This window comes from Furipterus horrens, unplaced genomic scaffold (assembly GCF_987537825.1).
Source record: "Furipterus horrens unplaced genomic scaffold, mFurHor1.1.pri manual_scaffold_2, whole genome shotgun sequence".
NCBI lineage: Eukaryota > Metazoa > Chordata > Mammalia > Chiroptera > Furipteridae > Furipterus > Furipterus horrens.
In genome coordinates, this window is record NW_028327172.1 from 150,514,662 (window position 1) to 150,525,057 (window position 10,396).

Below are 10,396 nucleotides of genomic sequence, written 5' to 3' on the forward strand. Positions count from 1 at the left end.
TAAATTAGACTGTCTCACTGTAAACATTGCAAATTTCTTTTTTTAAAGATTTATTTATTTATTTATTTATTTATTTTTAGAGCGAGGAGAGGTGAGGAAGAAAGAGAGAGAAACATCAATGTGTGGTTGCCTCTTGTGTGCCCCCAGCTGGGGACCTTGCCCAAGACCCAGATATATACCCTGACTGGGAATTGAACTGGCGACCTTTGGTTTGCAGGGCAGCACTCAATCCACTAGCCATACCAGCAAGGGTGCAAGTTTCTTTTTATGAAACTGCTATTATCACTTTTCATGAAAATATTAAATATATTTATTTATGTATTATTTTTCCTTTCCTTTTCTTTTTCTTGCTAGATCTTTGTTTTTCAAAGGGGCCCCTATAAACCATTTGGTCACAGAAGCAGCCAAATCCAGTCCTGTTGACTCCATTGAGGTTCTACCTCTTCTACCTGCATCCAAATGAACACTGATTCCCATGACAACCCTCCCTCTGTATTTGTACTTTGCATTTCCATTATACACACATACACATGTATTCACATGCACACAATGTACACACACATGTGCACACATGCACACATTATGTGTCCAGATACATTTATACATACATGCACACGCATATCCACACACACAGACTTTCATTCCAAAATGTAAGACTAAAGCTTTGTTGTAATAGCTCACAGGCCTCCCGGCCCGACATCCGTCCACCCTCCCCAGCCTGCTGTTGCTCCAGCCGCACCCTACCTGAGCAGCTTTCAGTATCGTCTGTCTCTTCCCTGGCCAGTCTGTGTTTGGGAGCCTTCCTGGAGCAGTGGCACACTTGGACGCCAGAGTAAGTGGATCTATTTTAGGCATTCTGCAAGGGTGCTCCCGTGGGTCCCAGGTTCATTACCTGAATTCCTGTGCGTGCCCTTCACGATGAGGTGATCCTCCCTGCGCGCTTCCTTCTGGCACAGCTTTTGTCATCATTCTCGAGATTGAGCGCACTTCTGCAACAAAAACAAATCAGTGCTAACTCTTTAAAATAAAATTGTAAATAAATTTTCCCCCTTTCTTGTTCCTTAATATAGCTGGTCCAGGAATCTTCAGAAGTCAGCTAAAATTATTCTTAAATGATGATTTTGAAAAGAGTACAAGTTACATATCTGCCTTCTCTGAGAACATTTCAAAATGATGGAAGATATTATATTTATTAGTTAGACTCCCAATTTATTAAAGCCAGATTCTGAAGATGCAAAGATGAATAAGAGGACTTCAGGAAGATTATACAGTAACACCTTAATTATGTATTAAAACTTTATAATTAAGCTGACTGCATATATGTGCAGACCTCATAAATGCGTGTATGCATGATGGTCAATAAATAATTAACAGGTTGGTTGTGTTATTTGCAAATTCCTTCCAATCAAGGCCATGTTGGAACCCTCACTCAGAGCACGTAAGGGAAAAATTGGTGTCCTGATCCAGTTCAAAGGATTTTTCTTTACCATCTGGTTTTATATCTGACCCTCTGCTGTCGCATTTGCTAAACTTAGCATGTAAATGGCCAGATAGTAAACAGTTTAGGCTTTGGGGAGCATATGATCTCTGTTACAACTACTAAGCTCTGATGTTTTAGCTTGAAATCAGACATAAACAAAGCACAAAGAGTGAGCCTGACAGCTGGCTGCCAATCAGACTTAATTTTTTAATTTTTATTTATTTTTAATGAAAAAAAGTTTTGTTATATCAAGTAATAAATACATAGAAACATACAATGTTAGTCATTTTCTTCCAGAAGCTTGGATCAGTTTACAGGAAGGGCTGAACTAGAATCTACAGTCTTAGGAAAAATTTCAGGTGTCCTTTTAGGTGAGGTTTGGTAAGTTGCTCTGTCTTCTGTATTTATATCTTGTGCATTTAAAAAATTGACTTCAAAGCACTAATAGTCATGCAAATGCTTAAGCAAAAAAGGAGTTACATTGAACAGAATCTATATTGTATGGCAAATGGGAATGACTACTAGTAGAGTACTCTGCAGTCAGTATGCGCTAAAAACAAAACCTTTAGAGTTGTATTAGCTTATGAAGAAAAAGAACAATTTGAATAACATAAATGTATTAAAAAGATAAACAGTGGTATCTTGGAGGCAAACTACAGTTTCTGTGAGATAGGTAACTCTGATGTGCATCTTTTAAATCAATGCTAAAAACAAACAAACGAATAAACAAAAACACCCTGGGTAGTTAGTTCATAACATGCCAACCCTAATCTACTGCAAAATCTCTCCTTCATTTTAGCGACTGTAGGTTCAGAGCCTAATGAACCACAGGAGAAGCACAGGGCAGGAGAAAACAAACTGCTACCATTTTGAAAACAAGTTTCACCTGAACAGGGGAGATGACCTGTAACCTCACGGAAGAAAATGGAGGCCTTCCACGCTGACAGCTGACAAGGCAGCTAGGACCTGACTTTGGGTTCCTTTCCTCCAAGCACTGCCGAATCACTCATCTAGCGTGGATGATGCCTCGATTTAGTCTCTCCATCGGGCTCTTGCTGTCCAAGACGTGGGTCGGCTGTCTTTCTCCAGCTCTTCCATGATGGCCAGCAGCGCAGCATATTTTCTCTGTGGCACCTGGTTGTTCCCAGTTCCCTGAGTGTAGCCTAGAGATGGTGGCCCGTAGTCACTCAGCCGCTGGCAGTACTGCGAGGACGCTACCATACCAGTGGAAGGCAGGTAGACACTCCCACAGGAGTTGAGGGAGGTGGAGGGTATGTGTGCGGTCAAGTTCGGTTTGTGAGACACGCCCCCAACAGCCAAGTTGCAGCAAGATGGACAGGCGTCTGTGTCCGCGTGCGCCCACACGTCCATGCATCATCCATGTGTCCACAGAGCTGCCCTGTCCTTTTTGTTGACCGTTCAGGCCTCACTGGCAAATATGGCCCTGTACTTATCTTATATGTAGCTAATATTGGACAGTTTTATTGATAAAATGATATGTTCTGTGAGACTTTGCTTGGCTGTTGGGAAATAATTTATAAATGTTTTAAAATTATTTATACTAAACTGGTTTTGAATTCATTTACTGTACGCACGAGGATGACTGAGGAAGCTATTTTGGCTTGAAAACCAGAATGACCTTTATTCAAAAATGACTTTAAAACAAAAAAATCAGGTAAATCTTGAGCTCAACTAAATGTCTAAATTTACAGTGTCACTGAAACTTCAGAGAATAATCAAACTAAAATAAATCCAATGCCCAAGCTACTTTTTCCAAGTTGCAGGAGCCAATTAATTATCAAATATTCTTGACTATAGCTTGTGTACAAACATGCAACCAAGAAATTCCCATGTTGCTTCTGGGCAAATCTTTCAACTCACTGAGGAACAGTCAAGGGGGCTTTTCACTAAGCAAATATTTTGTGAGTAAAAAATATAGAACTAATCCATTTATCAAGAATGATCTAGTCATTTTTATTAGTCAACAACACTGGATTAAACATTTAGCTGTTTTTTCTTCTGAGGCTTCTTTGGAAAAGCAGAGAAGCTCATTTACCTTAGCAAAGATCCACATCACTCCAAGTATTTATATCCTATCAGCATTTTTTCTTCATTACTTCATGGATTTTTCTCTGCATCAATCGTACAAGTGTCTAAGCTAGGATGACAGCTATGCCTTAAGACTAAGGTGCCTCTTTTCAGCACCAAGTAGAAAGAAGACCAAATAAAATAAGCAGCTGAAATGAGAACAGATTTGGGAATTACTCAGTTTAGCTCCCTGTTCTGGTCAGATGAGCAGAACATTGGCTATATCTTGACCTCACTTGTGGACCTGTAGATGGGGTTTACTGACATTCATTCCTAATAATTTTCCTTGGCTTTAACAAAATATAAGGCTGCTATTGTTATTTGTGATGAATGTGACAACTGGTCATGCCTTGTAGATAACATTAGGAAAACTAAAATTCCTGGCAAAAGCCTATGAATAACTAAGAGGCTTCATAGCCACAGACAAAATAAGCCATTATAAGGTTTCTGCAGGTGTTTTATTATTTGAAAACATGCATCAGATGGTGCTTAGAATAGACTCACAATAAACTGCTAAACTTCTTTAAAAATATCATGTTGTACATGTAGTGTATCCTTATTTACTTTCCATGGCTTCAGTTACCCATAGTCAACCAAGGACTAAAAATATTAAATAAAAGTTTTAGAAGTAAACAATTCATAAGTTTTAAATTGTGAGCCATTCTGAGTAACATGATGAAATCTCACTTCTTCCCCATCCAGCTTCACCCCCACGGGATGTAAATCATCCTTTTGTCCAGTGTATGCACACTGCAGACGCTTCCTGCTCATTAGTCACTTAGTAGCTGTCTTGGTTATCAGAGAGATTGTTGTGGTATCACAGTGCTTGTACTCAAGTCATCTTTAGTTTATTTACTAATGGCCTCAAAGCACAAGAGTAGTGATGCTGGCAATTTGGATATGCTAAAAAGAAGCCAGAAAGTACTTCCTTTTAGTGAAAAGGTGGAAGTTCTCAACAAGGAAAGGAAAAAAATTGTATGCCGAAGTTGCAAAGATCTGCTGTAGGAACAGTTCTTGTATCTGTGAAATTGTATAATTTATCATTTAAACTTTATTTTAAATATATATGTCGTCGGCAGCCGTCCGTCTCGAGAGACGATGGCGTAGCTTCTTGAGAGTCTATCTGCACCGCTGAGAATGGCTGTGCAGTCCGACTCGGGAGTGACAATCCCTGCCGCACTTGGTACAGGTGAAGGCAGATGGCCGTTGTTGCTGCTGTTGACGCTGCTTCCGCCTCGATCTTTTCTGGACCGCCTCCTCGTTGCGCGCAGCCTCTGCACGTGACGTACCTTGCCTGACCGCGAGCCTCCAGGCTAGGCGGTCGTCTGCGTGAACTTCCCATGTGTTGAGATTGATGGAGCATTGTGTCATGTCCTTTTTGCAGATGTCTTTGAACCGCAGTTTTGGGCGCCCTGTCATCCTCTTGCCTTCTGCTAGCTCGCCGTAGAGGAGGTCTTTGGGGATACGGCCTGCATCCATTCTTTTGACATGGCCGAGCCACCTGAGGCGTCTCTTGCTAAGAACTGCATGCAAACTGCTCATATTGGCTCGCTTCAGCACCTCGGTGTTGGGGACCTTATCCTGCCAGGCGACATGCAGGACGCGTCGCAGGCACCTCATGTGGAAGCTGTTGAGTTTCCTTTCGTGCCTTGCGTAGGTGGTCCACGTCTCGCTGCCATAGAGGAGAGTGCTGAGTACGCAGGCTTGGTAGATGCGCAGTCTGGTTTTCTCAGTGAGGCTGGAATTGTTCCACGCTCGCCGGTTCAGTCTGGCCATAACTGTGGCTGCCCTGGCGATTCTCCGGTTGACCTCCAAGTCGACTGACAGAGAGCTCGAGATGGTGGACGCGAGGTAAGTGAAGTCGTTGACAACCTCCAGGGTGTATCCGTCGATGGTGATGCATGGGGGAGTCCCCGTGCCTTGAGCCATAACATTCGTCTTCGTCAGGCTGATGGCTAGTCCGAACTCCTTGCATGCGTGGGAAAGGCAAGTGACTAGCTGCTGGAGTCCCTCTTCGGAGTGTGATGTCAAAGCTGCGTCGTCGGCGAAGAGCATCTCACGGATGAGCACCTCTTTGACTTTGGTCTTGGCTCGTAGACGGGCCAGGTTGTAGAGCTTGCCATCGGATCTGGTGTGAATGAAGACACCCTCGCTGCAGTCCTTAAAGGCGTATTGGAGGAGCATGGAGAAAAAGATTCCGAACAGCGTAGGTGCGAGGACGCAGCCCTGCTTTACTCCGCTGCTGACTGGTAAATATATATGTATTTATAAGAAAAACACATACAGGGTTTGGTTCTATCTGTAGTTTCAGGCATTCACAGGGGCGGGCCTTGGACTATATCCCCCATGGATAACAGTTGGAGGACTACTGGATTTGTTTGATTAGATAATAGCATTGTCAATCTCATTATACTGAGATTCCATTTTTCTTTTCTTATATGACATGCCAAAAATAGAATGAATAAAAGGACATCAAGCATTTCAACATCTCGATAATAAAATTAATCTTATAAGGGTACATCCCTCAGAACTATGTGTGATTATGATTTTTAATGGAATGATTTTAAGGAGTTCTAAAGGAATATCAGGCTTACATTATTTTTAACCAGAAAAATAGCATGGACTTTAAAAAGAAGCTGCATCTGTATTATATCAATTCTTGCCTTTTTAGCATTGGATAAATTTAGAATTTCATTTGTTGTCTAAAAAACTTCTTGTTTATAAAAATAGTAGGAGGAGAAGATTCTATTAATTCTATATGAGGAATAATGTAATGTCTTTGACTTTATTAAAAAAAAATTACCTGGGTGTAATACTCAAGAAGTTAGAATTTTCTTAGATTAAGCAATCCTGTGAGAATTCTAAAATATTGGTAGCTGTGAGAACATCTAGTATCCTAATTACTCACTACTTCTTCTAAATACTGAAATCAAAAAAGTCTTGGCCTTTAAGAAGATATTCTATGTAATGGCACATTTTGGGAAACAATACATCAGTGTGTCTTTAAGCAGAGACATATCCAAAATGAATCAGCTCTGCTGCTGAGCACCATACCACACGGTATGAGTTACATGCTCTGCTCATGCAGGACACTAGGATAATTATCATGCAAGTCATCTAGGTCTTTCCAATTTATTTACTGTTCCTCAGAAATATATGAGGTTGGATAGTAATTAAGGAACCTCACCCTACTACTTAGAAACATTTTATTCTGTGGTAATTCTTTGTGTCTTACTACCAATGCCCACCATGGTTATTGTACTTTTTAAAGACTTTGATTTGAGGGGGAGAGAGAAAGAGGGAGGGGGAGAGAGAGAGACAGAGAGATCAATTTGTTGTTCTACCTTTTTATGCATTCATTGGTTGCTTCTTGTATGTGTCCTGACCCAGGATCGAACCTGTAACCTTGGCATATCAGGACAATGCTCTAACCAACTGAGCTACCTGTCCAGGCCCTCCTCTTTACTTTTGTTTCTTAAATATGCTTATTAGCATCATAATATTTAAAATAGAAACCTCAGTAAATTCTTTCCATAGAATAATTTTTCCGCTAAAACCAGAACCATTTATCAAATTAAGGAAGGTACAAGCTAAAATGTCTCTAATTGTTGAAAACCATAATGGCCTCCTAAGTCACCTGTGTGGCTATATTCTTTAAATAGGGTTGGGAAAGAGAACGTTGGAATGTGGAATCTTTGAAAATGGTTTAGTGACTTCCACTGATTCTGGGAACTCTGGGCATACTGAAGCAAGCTACTATTCTATATGAAACACAATGTATATGAAGTTATTCATAGAATTGCAATATTCAGTGCATCCTCTTATATATTTTGACTCCAAATATCTGAGTTCTCTCTCAGTCCTGCTGGGTAAAGAAGCAAAAGGAATACAGGGGAAAACAACTGTAGGCTTATGGCTACAAAACGGTGGCTGAGGCCAGGTTAAACTGTGCATGCCTGCCTGTGTGTGTGAGTGTGTGTGAGTGTGTGTGTGTGTGTGAGAGAGAGAGAGAAATTATTTTTAAAATAACCCTTTCTTTACTTACAATGGTACTCACAGTGATTAAGTGTGAGATAATTTTTTTCATTTTAATGAAAAAATTGGAGATACTTACTTTGAAGGAAATGAAGATCTGAAGGATGATGAGGAAGTTGTAGGAGGGACCAGATGGGTATTTTCAATAGGAAAGATCTGTCCTGTGGCAGAGGGATTTGACTCATCATCAGGGATATAGTGATGCTAAGAGCTGAGTAAACATTATCATAATGAAGAATATTTTTGCTCAAGATATGGAAGAAGTTTCCACCAGCTCAAGCTGCCTAAAGTTGATTCAACTGAAATATTACTTTTCAAAGATGCTGTATAGAGAATTTATGTATGCATCAGGTGGAGATGGCCTCTAAGATTTCTTCCCACCATAATGTTGGAGGATTCTATTATTTTAAATCTAAATAACACTTGCTCTGCTGAACTTCCTGTGAACTAATTTGTTACAGAACTTGGGCCAGATACCAATTACATGGCTAGTACAAGAGTAGCTTCTCAGAAGACTTACTTTTTCTTCTGCTTATCTTAAGCTTTAAGTGTGCTACTTGATGATTAGTGTACTCTAGACTAGGTGTGACCTAGACAGGAGTTTCCCTAAATGCTCAAGGGACACAAGATATATTTTTTGACACAGGAATGTTAATGACATTTATTATTATATATCAACACACTCAAAATGGAAAATTAGTGATGAGAAAGGTGTGAACTAAAAAATCTTATTTCATTAATAGAACTCAAGGCAAATGGCAGATGAATATATAATGATAATAAGAACTAAAGTTTTTTCTAACAGTCACTAATATTATTGTTGGAGTGTCTGTTATTTCAGAGTATTGTTTGTTTCCATCTTCTTAAAAAATTATGAAATAGGTACAGTTATTAACTCCATTTCATAAGCGCAGTGATGTTAATTACTACCTAAGTATGCATAACCAGTAAATGACATACCTGGAATTTGAGCCCAGATCTGTCTGCCTCCACTCCCACTGTCTTAACCCATATGCTCAGAGTAGACTGAGTGTCCTGAATATCCTGGGTGGCTGCTGCCCAGGTGGCCCTGAAGCAGGCTCTATGGAGGGTCTTTGACCATAAACTTGAAAAGATAGCATCAATTCCAGATCATACAATCTTTGAACTATTTAGAATATCATTTACGTATCAATAATAATGTATAAGGAGGAAATGAAGATATTAGGGATTTGTGATTATTTGAATTGCATGAAAAAATTTGTGTAAGTATATCAATATTTCACATAGGCAAAGATATCCTGTTCAATTGTGTTTAGTAATATAATTTTCTGAGAATAAAATAAAAGACAATTTTGAGAGAAACAGCTCAGGTCCAATATGAGGAATAAATTTCTGGTTAAGAACATTGTAAGGCTTAGAAATAGGTTACCAAGGAAAGTTGCAACTTAAAAAAATTCACCTCTGTAAACTAATTTGTGCTTTGACTACAGGATAATAAAAAACATTCAGTAGGGGAAAAAGCAGGTAAATTGTTTTTTTAACTATAATGTAATTTAAAAATAAAATATTTTAGAAATTTTATTTTTGCTTTTGAACTAGTTATTTGGAACCTAGGACCTACCTCACTTTTTCCTAATAACTGTGTTGTGACATCAATGGCACATTGCAAAGCAACGTGTGTTCACATTTTAGTTTTTTTTTCCTGTTACCCAATTTCTGAGTTGAAAGACTAAGTAGAGGTTATTTGGGTTGAGTCTGCTGCTGCGCCTTGCTGCCTTTGCATTATGGATCCTGGTTCTAAGACTAAAAGGTATGAATCTCTCTAGTCATGTGCTAAGCTCACATTCATAATGGTCAGCAATGAGCCTGGCTCTGCCAGCAACACAGACAAATCAACATTTAAACTTTTGGGAAGCCATTGAATATGTGATGGTCCCTTGTTGATTTGATGATTCTTTCATTCCAGGTTGGATAAAATACTAAGGAGTGCTTTCTAGCATGACATTTGGATGTCGTCCAATCCCTTGGAAAAGCTGACAGATCTCCCACTGGGAGTTGCTGAAACTTGTGAGCACCAAGAAACCAAGATCTACAGGAGCCCCTACAGCTAGTGGTAGCGATTCCAGAGCCTCTTCCCAATGTGCTCTCTGAGTTGAGTCATTGTTTCTTCAGCTGTAAAATAGGGTCAATGCTAGGTGTTAGTATAATTATGGAACTTCCCATTGATGTGACATTATTTTAAATTTCTAATCAAATATATACTGTTGGAGAATTGCCTTCCAAATTAATAATAATTAACTCCTAATTATAGAGCCTTTACTATATGCCAGGTACTGGATTAAGCTCACTAAAATATAAAATCTTGTTTAATACTTACCCTCAAACTAAAGTAGTATTATTATCTCTAATAATAAATTTATATCTATTATTAATTTATAAGCAAGAAACTGAGGTTTAGAGAAAATGAGTAACTTTGTGTTACAAAGCGTGAAAGAACTAACAGGCATCTGGCCCACATTTGTCTCAGTCATTATCTGGGAATCTTATTTTATCTTTATCGTTTGCATTTCAAAAACAAACAAACAAACAAACAAACAACTTTCACTCTGGTGAGATGGGAATAGGTTTTAGTGAATGTCCAGAGTAGCTTCCTATCATGTCCGGTCACTGCTCTGCCCAGCCAGTCTTGCTCTGTGAATCAGGTCATGGCCTGATGCTGTTCTTATAACACTTGCTTGTTTGGTATAGCAGATGCCATGGGTGGCCCACCCAGATCATCATTACCAGTCAGTGCACCCCATCCTGTAGCTG

At 39.4% G+C, this 10,396-nt stretch overlaps 1 pseudogene; it reads right to left on the minus strand.

Annotated features, from left to right (window-relative positions):
* Positions 1 to 2,297: 2,297 nt before the first annotated feature.
* LOC150019723 (cyclin-dependent kinase 2-associated protein 1 pseudogene) lies at positions 2,298 to 2,701 on the minus strand (annotated as a pseudogene).
* Between the last annotated feature and the right edge of the window lie 7,695 nt (positions 2,702 to 10,396).